General features: G+C 46.1%; 1 non-coding gene across 1 annotated transcript; it reads right to left on the bottom strand.

Annotated features, from left to right (window-relative positions):
- Window positions 1-418: 418 nt before the first annotated feature.
- On the bottom strand, window positions 419-549 carry LOC115032691 (small nucleolar RNA SNORA17). The gene has a single exon (XR_003838320.1). It is a non-coding gene; the product is annotated as a small nucleolar RNA SNORA17 (small nucleolar RNA).
- Between the last annotated feature and the right edge of the window lie 13,087 nt (window positions 550-13,636).

The raw sequence follows: 13,636 nt of genomic DNA, 5'->3' as shown, positions 1-13,636 counted from the left end.
ACTTACTTGTTCCTCCTAGTGGTACCTGGGGTCTCTGAGTGTCTGGAGTGAACTTAGGCGTGGTCTCAGGAGTGCTATGCCCTGCTCGTGCATTATGGTTTGGGGCAGGGGTTATTTTGTCCATGGTCTGTGCCCAGGAGCCTAGCTCTCTGTCCAGGCCCCATGGTTCTGGGCTGGTGGTCATCTCTGGCTCTCTCCTTGCACAGTCTGCATGAATGTCCCCCTGCCAGGGTCATCTATCTCAGGCTCACTTCTGCCCAGGACCCACAGTCCCAGGTAGGGTTCTTCTAGTTCCCAGCTAACTCCCCATCCTGGAAGCTCATCTGGGCCTACCTGGCACCTGACTAGTAGTCACCTCAGGTTAGCTCCCTATCTGGGACTCCTAACATCAGACTGGTGGTTTTCTCAGGCTAGCTTTTTTCGGGGAATGTTATTCATTCAGATGTTTGTAGGTCAGAATACTGAGTATAGACACAGCCTCTCTCCTCTCTGCCACCTACTGACACACATGTGATACAGCAGTCACACTGCAATGCCTCTTGGGATAGGATTGTTAAATAATTGACTGGGAGCCACACAGTCATAAAAGTGATCAATGGCTCTTATACTGAATTGTTACCTTGGCAAGTATCGTCCCCCAGCAACGACGACTTCCCATCCCCACCCTTTTTATCTACTGATCTCTTGCTTTGCAATCTGACCATTGTTCCTCTCTGATTTCCTGGTCTCACCTTTTTCTAATCACACTCCCTGGCTTTGTGGCTCGCATGGAAACAAATTCTACTTGGTTGAATCTCTTTTCTCATGATTGAGCAAGAGGTCCCAAGATAAAAAAAAAAAAAAAAAAAAAAACAAAAAAACTGCTCTTGTCCAGACTGTGAAGTCAGTTCTGCAACCTCTTCACATCTCCATGGTACATGCCCAGAGTCCTGTGCCGGGAGCCAGGGGAGTCCAAGTAGAACCTAAGGGATACTCTCCAGGTTTGCAGACTGATTAGCACATGACATTTATATCAGCTGGGACATATCTGGTCTCCCCATAGGCTTTCTCCTTCTGCGTATAGTTCAGTTATATTTTTCAGCTCCTCTTCTGGACCATCTTATGGAGGTTTGTTAAGGAACGGCCTTGGGAGCATCTCACTCCTGCTTTTGTTGCTGTGTTTCTTTCATGATTCTTGTGCTGTTATTTGTTTTTTTCTGAGCCTGTTGTCCTCATTATCTTTATTATTTTATTCTTCCTAGTTTCCTTTTCTCTTTAAGATTGTTGAGTTGATTGCTTGGGCTGTGGGTTAGATGCAGCTGTTCTAAATTCCCTAATAACTCCATTCTGGACTATAAATTACTCCATCAGGAGAGAAGGAGACAGCACCAGACAAGCCTGGTGTGAGATGCTTTCATAATTTTCTACACATGTTTTTTGTTCACTTCTGTTGTGATTTTTTTCCTCTAACCCCTGGGTAATTTAGAAGTATACCTTTTAGTTTCCAAGCTAAAGCTTAAACCATCTCTTTGTTGTTGAGTACTAATTTTATTGTGTGCCATGGGTGTGGAGAAAGAGAGACAGAAACAGAGAGAGAGAGAGAGACAGACAGACAGACAGACTGCTAGAGACAGCAAGAGACAGAGACAGACTGTCAGAAATGAGGATTATTCTGAATGTATTGAAACTTCCTCTGTAGTCTGTTCTCAGACCATTTCCCCAAATATCTTCTCCATTTCTCTGGTTCAAATAAACTTGTATATGTGCATGTAATCAACCTTTTTCCAGGCAGGTTCTCATGCATAGCCTGGTTGGGTTTTTGTAATTGTTGTTGTTTTACTTTGCCTTTGGGGTTTTGTTGATTTTGCTTTGTCAGCTTGGCAAAAGCTAACGTTATCTGGAAAGAGGAACTCAGTTGAGAAAATTCTTCCACTGCTTTGGACTGTGGGCAAGCTTGTGATGCACTTTCTTAATTATTGGTTGACGTAGGAGGACCCAGCTCACTGTCAGCAGTGCCACCGTGACTTGTGGTCCTGGGTTCTTTAAGAAAACAGGCTGAGCTAGCCATGACCATGACAGGCAAGCCAGTAACCAGCATTCCTCCACAGCCTCTGTATCAGCTCCTGCGTCCAGGTTCCAATGTTGAGTTCTTGCCCTGGCTTCCCTTAGTGATGGAGTGAGTGTGACCTGAGATTTAAAAGATCAAATAAACAACTTTTCCCCCAAGTTGCTTCTGGTCGTGGTTTTCCTTTTATCACAGCTCTAAAGCCCAAACTAAGATAGTAACTGGTACAGTTCATGAGATACTGTTGTGACATATTTGATCGTATACTTTTGAAAAGATTGGGGTAGTCTTTGAACTTGGGGCTGGAAACGCTGGTATGTGTTTAGAAGTTAATGAACTACCATGGATAGTTAGAAGACATTGCTGAGAACAACGCACATGACTGTGGCCAGGCTTGTGAAGTTGCAGAGGGAAGTTTTGAGAATCTCTTAAAGACTCTCTCAGAACTATCACTGATATTTTTTTCAAGATATTTTTATTGATTCTTTGGGAATTTCACCTTATACACCCCAATCACACTCACTTCTCAGTCCTTCCATGTATGCCCCCCTAAACCCTTGTGTCCCACCCCCAACAAAACAACAACAACAACAAAGTCAAGTTGCCTATATACACATTGGAGCATGGTCAAACTCCCAGTAGCCTGCACCCTAAAGAAAACTAAGTCCTTCTCCACCCTTTATCCCTGCAGGAAGCCATCGGTTGTGGGGAGCTACACATCGGCATCCCTATCACAATTTTTAAGAGTTCTCTTTGATGGCTCCTCTTTTAGGCTGTTGCTTTTTTTGCAGGGTGGAGGGTGAGGTAGGGAAGTGGAGGTTATCACAGAATCCTCCCATGTCCCTCTTTCTCAATTGTGCAGTTGCAGTCGTCAGTGTCACTGCCTAAGTAGCTTCCTTGCTCTTTACAGTCAGCTGGAACTTGGATCATGGGCTTCCTCGTGGTTTCTGGTGAGAACACAGACCACGAACAGGGCCAGCTGCAATAGGACCATAGACCCAGATAAGGACCTTGGAAGCAGCCTGGACTATGGTCATCACCATGGCCTCAGGTGGCAGCACAGGCCAGTCACATCAGTATATCTGCTCTACCCTGGCAACAGCAGGGCTCACAGATATCAATATGGGTTCAGGTTGCACCATAGACCATTGCATCTGCATGGCACTAGGTGGTAACATGGGAATTCCTTCAAGGAATTCCAATCCAGAGAGAAAACCATTCCTCATCTCAGCTTCTGTCATCACCCAGGCCCAGGGCGTTCAGGAACTGAGTCCACATCTGTGTGCTGCTGTGCACCACCCCTCTGACCACACTGAAAAATGACCTGGTCCACAGTCCTGTCTCATACCCATCACCCATCCTGCCTCTCTCCATGGTGCAAGCACTGCTCCACTCTTCTGTCTTTCCCACCTCTCCATTGCATATCCGTTCATTGTAGTGGCACCCGCTGGCCTGCATGCCTCAACCATTGACATTTTAAAGTAACAACTACTAAAGTAAAACTGTTCCTTTCCTGGGACAATCAATGCTGACTAACTGAAGCTGGAAAAATAACAATGATTAAGAAGGCACCAGAATCACTGATGTGAAGTCTTCTGGGAATGTTCCCTCGGGGTCAGCACACAGGAGCTGCGGGGGCTGGTGGGCAACTGCATCTCATGCTAGCAGCTGAATTTGGTAATGTATAAACATTTCCAGGTACAACTGGTTTTGGAGGCATGAAGGAGTCATGAAGAGTAGCTGAGGCTTGGCACCATGAGAGGCCAGAAGAGGGCCTAAGTGAACGTGCAACCTCAGCTGAAATAGAAGCCCCGTGATTGAAGGTGTCGTGGAGAGAAGTGGAAGCTTAGCAGAATCAAATTAAAGTAAACACAAAGTCTAGCGTTTTAAGGGTCAGTGTCAGACTCCTGGGACTCACAGTCTTCTGGTTTCCAAAGGGCCTGGTCAGCTCCACCTCTCCAGCTCTGTGGTCTGTAGCACGCATTGCTTGTCTTACAAGCTCAGGCCATCTCCACTTCATATTTGCTGCTGTCCTTGGTGGCTATCCAGCATGGTCCTGGAATCTTCAGAATGCTGGTGTCTCACCTGCAACAGGGCTTCACCTTTCCCAATACCATCTCCTGGGCTTTCTTCAGAGACTCTCATGCTGTCATGTGATGCCAAGCAAATTAAGCCTAACTTGGTCTCAGTCTGGTGGTCATGGACACTGGGGAAGTGGCTTATGAGCCTACTCTGACAGCTTGCTGTCTTAGAACCAAAGCTAAATCCAGTCCACACAAGGGGTCCTCGGAGTGCTTGGCAAAGACAGAGACAGTAAGAGCTTCATCTCTCACTGCCTCCCCTCAAGTCATGATCCATCCACACCTGCCTGTAACACACCCCAAGTCACTTCTTTTCCTCTGAGAGCACCTTATAACAACTAGTCTTCAGCATAATGGAAACAGGATCACCCTGGCAGACATCGACTTCATCATCCCCTTCATGCAAGATGAAGCCCCGAGCTAGAACTGCGTCCATAGGAACCTACCAGAGGCTTGCCTTGAATGCTCGGGGCATGGAACATGGTAACACTAGGTTGTCAGACAAGATGCCACCTTTTACAAATCTGGAAGAGGCTGATGGAGACCAAGGGCCAAGGCTAAAGAACATAATACAAAAACAGGATGGATTTGAGGCCTTCCAGGACAGATAGACTAGTCTACTGTTCCCAGGTAGTCTGTTACACTGTCTTCCTAGTTCCAACTGCAAATTGTAACAACTGCTGGTAAGTATTTGGTGGTTTCTTCTGCATGTCACTTAAGAGTTGGTTCCATTGCAAGTAAGAATTCCCCAAACAGCCGGGCGTGGTGTCGCACGCCTTTAATCCCAGCACTTGGGAGGCAGAGGCAGGCGGATTTCTGAGTTCGAGGCCAGCCTGGTCTACAAAGTGAGTTCCAGGACAGCCAGGGCTATACAGAGAAACCCTGTCTTGAAAAACCAAAAAAAAAAAAAAAAAGAATTCCCCAAACAGTCACAGCTAAAAAAAAAAAAAAGTATATGTCTTCTAGAATGGCCTATCCTCTGAAGTCCAGCTTACTTCTCCAACTTCCAGTTGGACCCAAAATGTGGTTCTCATCCTTTTGATATAAGATGATGCTAGAACCTCTGACAGTATATTACCTCCTGGACAGCAGGTCAGAGGGGACAGGGTAAAGGAGGGAAACAGAGAACATTGCTCCTTTTTGTTAGCATATATTTATTATACATACTAGTGATTATCATAATTATGGTTGCATATAATTGTGCCATGTGCCTTGATCATAGTCGCCACCATACCCTGACTTTTCTCCCCCACCCCTCCTTACTAGTCTCCTTTGTCCCCAGTTCACTTCTACCCTTATTCCATATGTACAGAAGTGGTGTTTATAAACTCAGGGATCCACAAATGAGAAAGAGTGGGTGATATTTTCTTCCGGGGTCTGACTTATTTTGTTCAATATGATGGTCCCCAGTTGGATACATCTGTCTCCTTTAGAGCTAGATACAACCCTGTGTATATATACACCATATTTTCTTTATCCATTTACTGACTGGCACCAAAGACAATTCTACAGCTTGGCTATTGTGAATAGTGCTGCAAAAAACCAACCAAACAAACAAACAAACACCCCACAGATGCAGGTATCTCTGTCTGTGATATGTTGATGCATAATCCTTCCATAATATCCCCAAGAGTGTATACCTGATACCTTGGTCATCTGATAGATCTATTTGAGTTCTTTGGTAAACCTCCATACTGATTTCTGTAGCAGTTGGGTTAATTTACATTCCTATGAGAAGTGTCTACGAGTTCCCTTTTTGCCACTTTCTCCCCAGCATTTGTTGATATTTGGGTTTTCTTTTCTTCCTTTCTATGACAGTCATTCTAACTAGGGTGAGATGAAATCTCAATGTATTTTTAAGTTACATTTTCTTGATGCCTAAGGCCATTGGACATTTTTTTCATGTGTTTATCAGCCATTTGGACTCGTCTTTTGAGAACCATCCATGCCTTGGCTCATTGATTCATGACAGGAGAGGCAATATTGCTCTTTGTAAGGGAAATGTTCTGGGAACGTCCACATGACACTGCCCTCTCAATTCCAATGGCTGTTGAATGGATATACAGTGTGCCTTGCTTCCGGGAATATGGCATATGTAGCCTTTCTTCTAGGTGGCCAAGAATCCTCCTAAAGCTTCATTGAATATGAAAGGAGAGAAGGATGAGTCCTGAGGGCAGCCACTGGCCTCAGCCAGTTCCACCCAGCATCTCTCTACCTGGCCTCAGCTCTGGACCTAGGTTTCATATTTTGTGGGTTATTTTTCTATCCCTTTCCTGGTAGGTCTGCCGTGATAGTATCATCAGCCAAGAAGATTTGGAAAAGCCAGAGGATAACCAAAATTAGGCTCATAGAATTCACCAGCAGGGCCTTTGGTTGTCAGCTAGAGAGCCAAGAGGTCAGAGACTAGAGATACTTTCTTCCTGAACCTGGAGCCCAGACATGATGTCCATTCTCTACTGCTTGCACCATCCTTGGAGCGGCTCACTGCACTTTGTGTCCCAAAGCCTGTGCTACAGATCAGCCTTCGATCCAAATAACCTATTCCATATCCTTCCAAATGGTTCCTTTTTTTCCCCTTACCTTTACCCAAAGTTCATCCCTGAGTCTTAGGAATGGATAAGGCTGACTGATGTTCCTCCAGATATCATTTGTCTTAGCATTTGCACATCTGTGTCTTGAACTAGAAAAATCCCTCTGAGAGCACATTCGTTTATCTCAATGCACCTGCCCTACAAATCAACGCTGCTCCCTTCAGAACTCTGTCAATGTTTGCCGAATAAATAAATGAGAAGATCTGGGTGATTCTGTGTGGAGGGAAGAAATCCACTCAACATCGCTGCTTCACTATCCCCAAAGGAACTTACCATTAGTGTTATGGAGTGATAGTGAGAAAGATGCTCCGTGGCTCGCTCATTTCTCCCCTCATCCCCAGAAAGGCCAAACAGGAGGTCTGTCTCCTAGGACAGCAGGCTACTACCACTGCTGCAACTATCACTGATCATTTTCATAGTTGCATAAGGAGGTATTTCTAAAATTTATCTAATACTTATCTCCCACCTGAACATAAGAGTCACCAGATTTGTCTCAGTCGTGTGACTTTTTCTGGGAAGATATAAACAATTTCTATTTAACCCAGATAGGAGACTAATCACACACACACACACACACAGAGAGAGAGAGAGAGAGAGAGAGAGAGAGAGAGAGAGAGAGAGAGAGAGATTCCACCGAAGTCTAGCTTACTGAATCAACAGGAACATCCCGAGAGGACCACTCCAGCATCATGATAACTCATGAGAACTGCATCCCTGGAGCTATCCTTGCAGCTCCCTGCACAACTTGCAGGCAGCTCCACCAATGAGTCTCCCCTTGCCCAGCAAGTGTTGACTGCATACGTGAGCTCAAGAAGGAGATGTATGAGGCAGGTAGCTTCTTAGCTTCCTGGGCCTCTTAGCTTAGGAAGTTCCACCATTCCTTCTGGGAGGAAGTGTTTCCATTTAGAGAAAATAGCTTCACAATAGTCTCAAATAATTAAGCACCACCTGGGGCCCAGGATCTATGAGCTCATCCCCTCTGTCACCACCTGTACCAATCAGGGGCCGGTGGAGTTATCCTACACCAGTCTTAGCCACTGTCTCAGCTAGTTGTAGGAAAAGGGAAGCTGACCCAAAATACACCAACCATTTCCCACTACTGGCAGCCTGTAGTTGCAAGTGACTGATGCTGGTGTCTTAGCTGCTGGCGGGAATAGAGACTATGTAAATAAAATGAGAAGAAGGAAGCCATTCTTTCTCATGACGACTATTTAAAGTCACGAGGAAAGTCAGTCTGTCTATAGAGCAGATGAGAATGGAGAACAAGACCAGACAGCGAAAGAAGCTGTCCTCCTTCAGGTGACTTTGTGAGTATCAATTCTGGTTTCCTGACCTGGTCAATGCTATGCTTTTCCCTTCAGTTGGCTCTGCAGGACACTTGTGAATGCATGTACAGAGGGATACCAGAAAATAAATGTACAGAATTCCCCTCTATAGTCTCGAGCCAGTCTAGCACCAGTACTTACTGCCTATAAAGACACTTAGTTGCTCTAGGTCAGGCCTCAACTTCATTCTTCTATTAATTATGTATATGTCTGTGTGGGTTTGTCCACATGAATACAGGTGTCTAGGAGGCCAGCAGAGGGCATCAGACTCTCCAGAGGCAGAGTTCCAGGCAGTTGTGAGTCACCTGGTGTGGGCAAGGAAACCAAACTCAGATCCTCTGCAAGAGCAATGCACACTCCTAACCACTGAGCCCTCTCTCCAACCCTCTCATCCTCCTTTTAAAAAAATGTATGTTTTTAATTGAAATTGAATTACACCACTCTTGCCCTCCCTTTCTTCCCTTTAGCCCCTCCCAGCTGCCCTCCCTGTAATCCCTCCTATTCCCTCTCAAGTTGATAGCCTCTTTTCCTTTTATTATTATTGTTACATATATATGTGTGTGTGTGTGTGTGTGTGTGTGTGTGTGTGTGTGCATAAATATATAGAAATACAACCTATTGGGTCCTATTTATTTATTTATTTATTTTTTAGGCAGGGACTCTCTACATGGCCCTGGCTGTCCTGGAACTCACTATGTAGACTAGGCTGTCCTGAGCTCAAGTAGATCTTCCTGCCTCTGCCTCCCAAGTGCTGGGATTAAAGGTGTGTACCACCACAGCTGGTTGTTGATTCCACTTTGTTGTTTGTGTATTTATGGGACTGATCCACTCTGCATTGGACAACCAGTAAGGGAACTGGAGGAGTTGTCTGTAGTTCTTTGTCTTGGGGTGGGATCCTGAGAGATTTTCTGCCTTCCACCTTACCAAATCATTCTTGAACATTCTTGCTCCTGCTTTATCCTTGGGTCCCTGCCCCCTACTCTGCCTCTGACCTGACCTGACTCTACTCCAATTCATCATTTGCCCAGGCTTCCAGGCAAACCTCACTATATCAGTGTCCCTATATGGAGAAAAGAGCTTTTTCTAGAAGCTCTGCTGACCCCCTAGATCTTCCCACAATTCCCTGCTTTTGCATGAGTCCATCCTAGAGACCTGTAAACTCTGCAGTTTCCCATGCCTCCCTCCGGCTGAGAGATTCACATGGATAAAGCAGAGTCCACTCACAGGAGCATCTCCAGCTGCCTTCATGCAGCCCGAGTGCGAGGCAGCTTCTGAATCCTGCCTCCCCAGAACAGTGCAGATTTCCTGCAGCTGAATCCTTTTGACATTTTCAATGGTAAAATAAATTTGATTTGCAGAAGCCATGGAGGAACCGAGGCGATGTGATTTCCAAAATGCACTGTGTTATTGGATATGATAAAAGACGGAATGAGTCAGTAAACGTAGCAGTTTAGTAACTGTTACAAAAAAGGGAAATCAATAGCCACGCCATCTGCCGGGGCGGAGGAGGAGGAGGAGGAGGAGGCCGCATGAATGGCGGGATGAGGGAGGATGCGTGGCTGAACTCGGGATGTGATCTAGCCTGAGTCCACAGTTCCTTGATCTTCACTGACATGCAGATATGTGGATCCACACCCCACACTGCTGTGTGCAGAAACACCCCAGCCTCTCCACTGACTGTCATGACTGGTGCCGTCATCGCTAGGGACTGAAAATGGGCTGGGCGCTGCTGGAAGCATTTACATATTCACATTCCACTTTACTCATTTGCTGAGCCATGATGAGGTGAGCAGATTGTTATTCCCACAGATGAAGAATCTGAGGGCCAGAGGTCTTTTTAAAACGTATCCAAAGCCATCCTCGCTGGCTAGCAAGAGCACTAAGCTCAGAATGACCTCAGTGTGAAAGGGTGCATCTTGCTTTCTGGTTTAGCTGAGATGTGTTGCCTTACACTAAGCCTCCCACATTTGGGATATACACTTGATGAGCTTTGAGCCGCCTGCCCACATAACCATCTCCATAATCTGGCCCAGGAGCACATTCTGTACCCCAGGCTTCCCTGGGCTCCCTGCTCACCTTTCGCTCTGACCCACACTCACACACCTGCACCTCTGCTTTCTGTTGCTACAGGTTGGGTGGCACAATCTAGAATTTCACACAGATGGGATGGCATCTCATGTTCTCTCTGGTGCCCAGACAAATGTTGATGACCACACCACAGGACCTTCCTCGAGTGACAAGGCCAACTCTAAGACAGTGCTCACACTTGTGTGCATGATATCTACAAGTCCTCACCCCAGGCACCCACATGCCACACCTCCACATGTACCTTCTCACTGTCTCCTCCACCGTTCCCCATGGCAGGACACACACATTGCCTGCTCCTTTTCATGTCTGTCAATTTACCTTATCCCTCTGGGATCATTTTGCCAACAGTTTGATTCTCCACAGTTGGGTAGCAAAGCCTTGTGACTCCTTTCACTCCCTGTACACACACCCTGTTTCATTTCTCGTTTCCTGGCACATTCTATGAAGCACCTGCCCTGAGCACTGGGTATTCAGCCAAACCCTATTCCCTGTCTGTGTGAAATGTAGTCCCTTTCCAAGCCAGCATGACCAGAGAAGCCAGGCTCGTTGGGAGAAGAGAGAATCTTCCTCCAAGGAAGATTGCTGAATGATGATATCAGGGCGCCGAGCAGAAACGGTGAGTTAGGAAGGACTGGGCAAGCCCTGTTCGAGAGCAGTAGTCAGAGACGACTGGGTCAAGCCCTTGGTTGGCCAAAAGTTTTGATGGAACAGGATGGGGGATTTGTATTGTTTAAGGCCACGTTCTAGTCACTGTAAGGACAATGACATCCAGCCAGTTTTGTAAGCCATTTCTCTTTCAGTTGTCCATCTGATGCACAATGGGTTGCAAATCCAGAACTTTTCCACTGCTGGAGACTTCCAGGTAATTGTTGAGGAGGGAGTATGCCCCATGCATTTGGCATCTCAAAAGTGTCTTGGGTGATTGAACAATTCACTATCAAGTTTGAGAGACACTGTAGTTAGTTTTCCTCTAGTCTTAGGATAGTTATCACACAAAGCACCCAGAAGTCCGCTTCTTTCCCTTGCTGTGATAAAACAACAGAAAAATCAGCCTAAAACAAGGATCAGGAGGGTAGGGAGATAGCTCAGTAAGCAAAGTGCTTGCTTTGCAAGCATGAAGATCTGTGTGTGAGCCCCTACCCCACCCCCAAGCCCACAACATAAACCTGAGTGCAGTGACATGGATTTGTAATCCCAGCAATGGGATGAATCTCTCAACAGAGAGAGAAAGGTCCCTGGGGCTTTTTAGCTAACCAGCCTATCTAAGCAGTAACCGTATCTCAAAAACAAAGTGTCCATGCACAGACCTGAAAATCCACACAAACACACACACACACAGAGGGGGCAGGGGGAAGGGGAGGGGAGGGGAGGAGAGAGACAGAGACAGAGACAGAGAGTTAGCTTCTGAGGTCTCTGTGAACAGTCTCCATTGGTAGTTACCTATAGTGAGGATGTTCATGGTAGAACAGGAATGTTCACTTCATACGAGCTAGGAGGAAAAGCCAGAGTGGAGAAGGACAGGCTCCAATACCCCTCCAAAAATATGGACCCCAATGACCAAATTCTCCTCTGATACTCCCTGACTATCAAGGGTCCACCATCTCTCAGTAGCACCAGGGGCCAAGGACAACACCTACTACATTTGAGCCTTTGAGAAACACTCCTGACCCAACTGTAGCATCCAAAACAAAGAAACCCCAGAGGCCTGTGGAAATGCTAGTGGCTCTGATTCCATCTTCGCACAAATGCCCGGACAGAAATTTAACAGGACGACCTGTCAATTAGATGTCAGTGAGCTGTTAGAAGAGGGCAGGGTCTTATCAGGCATAAATCACATTGTTACCTAATGAACTAGAATATCCTTGGATAACGGTGGACTTACCAATCTCAGATATGTAAAGTCTTTTGATTTACTAGTAATTCAGTATCAAGATAATTAGCTATCCATTAGGAACACAAGCACCATTTACACTGGCCACTGTTTTCTGAATCTCCCTAAGTGCCTCCCCTTCCATACTTCCTCCTCTTGGTGGCCATGACTATTGCTTGTTTGAGACAATGTATCTCATGTACTGACAATTATCAAGGGGAAGGAAATTCCCTAGACTGCCATGGAAACCAGGGGTTGCTGAGTTCACTCCTGCTCCACAGACTGGTACTGGAACTGGTACTGGTACTCTCTGCTGAGCCCCTTCACCCACATTACCTCATTATTATCTCAATGCCAACTCACAGAAACCAGATTATTTTAACCACAATCACACCCCAACTCCCCTGTAAATGTTTCCAATGTGTAGGAACTATATGGAAGCCAGAGGCTCTTGTGAGTATTACATGGAGAAAGCAGTCGTCGTTTCTAGCCATTAAGGTTTGATGAGCGTGAGTCTGAATCATGTGGCTTTGTGCAGTCGGAGAAGGAAGGGTCCATGCGGGCTTGGGAGAGACTTCATCATGGGAGTGAAAGGTTTGGGCTGGAAAGCAGCCTTGATTCATAAGGGGAAGAGTTCCACTGAAAATATATCTAACTAGTACATTTGAAAACTACTAAAAAATAAGTATGGAAATGGAGGACATGCATGGCAGGGCCAAGGGTCATTTGATGAGGATGTTAGTGCCTCCTAGAGATAAGCTAGATAGGGGGAGGGGGTTCCTCTCTTACAGGATTCCATAGACTTGGGTGGCTAAGGTATCATGGAGGGTAGGGACCCTGCTTCCTACTCCTGGATGCTAAGGCTTACAAACACTTAGTAGAAAGTCTGGGGAGTGAGATTCTGCTCAAGGAGAAAAAAAATGACATCTTTGTGTTTGCTTCCTGGGATCTTGTGTTGACTTGTAGCTGAGCACTCTTGCTGTAGACTGGGTAAATGACCGTGGTGTGCTATCTAGTAACACAGATTCTCACCGGTTGTTCTTGAAGAAAACTGTGAAATCACCATTAACCTGCCTACAAACTCGGAAAGTAAGGGTTCTCTCTTTGGGAGCTCAAGCTGAAGGTCTAGGGCACCCTATCCTGTACCTCTCAGACTCCTCCTGCTAGGCTCATTTGGGGAGGGCTCAAGAGGAATGGAGTGGAGGCTGCTGCAGGGAAATCTTGCTTAGTTCTACATGAACCGTACTGTGAACTGCCTTGGGGAATGATCCCTGCTCTGGGCAGTTCTTTAAGGAGAACTGACCCTGAGGAGAGCAGGAGGATGCTACCAACCTGCTTCACCTCGAGAAAACAGAACTAGAAGAGCCCACAAGGATCCTTAGAGAGAATGAATAAGAGACTGCCACCCCAGACCTATTAGTTGGAGTTTCCTTTGAAAGGGGCGTGTATTCCCAATGATAGCCATGACATACTTAGTAACTGCTGACCCAGTGAACAATGGAAAGAAGGTCTGTGTGTGTGAGGAACCCGGTTAGTCTAAGCTGAGTTCTGATTGGACTGTGGGGTTCCCAGGGAGGGTCTGGTCCCTTGATGTCTGTGTGCAGCTGCATCCTCAGGAGATGCCAGTCCCTCTTTGT

Source organism: Mus caroli, unplaced genomic scaffold (assembly GCF_978045245.1).
Source record: "Mus caroli unplaced genomic scaffold, Mus_caroli_1 scaffold_13, whole genome shotgun sequence".
Taxonomy (NCBI): Eukaryota; Metazoa; Chordata; class Mammalia; order Rodentia; family Muridae; genus Mus; species Mus caroli.
The sequence above is the reverse complement of the archived record's forward strand: the minus strand, read 5'-3'. Positions and strand labels throughout refer to the sequence as shown.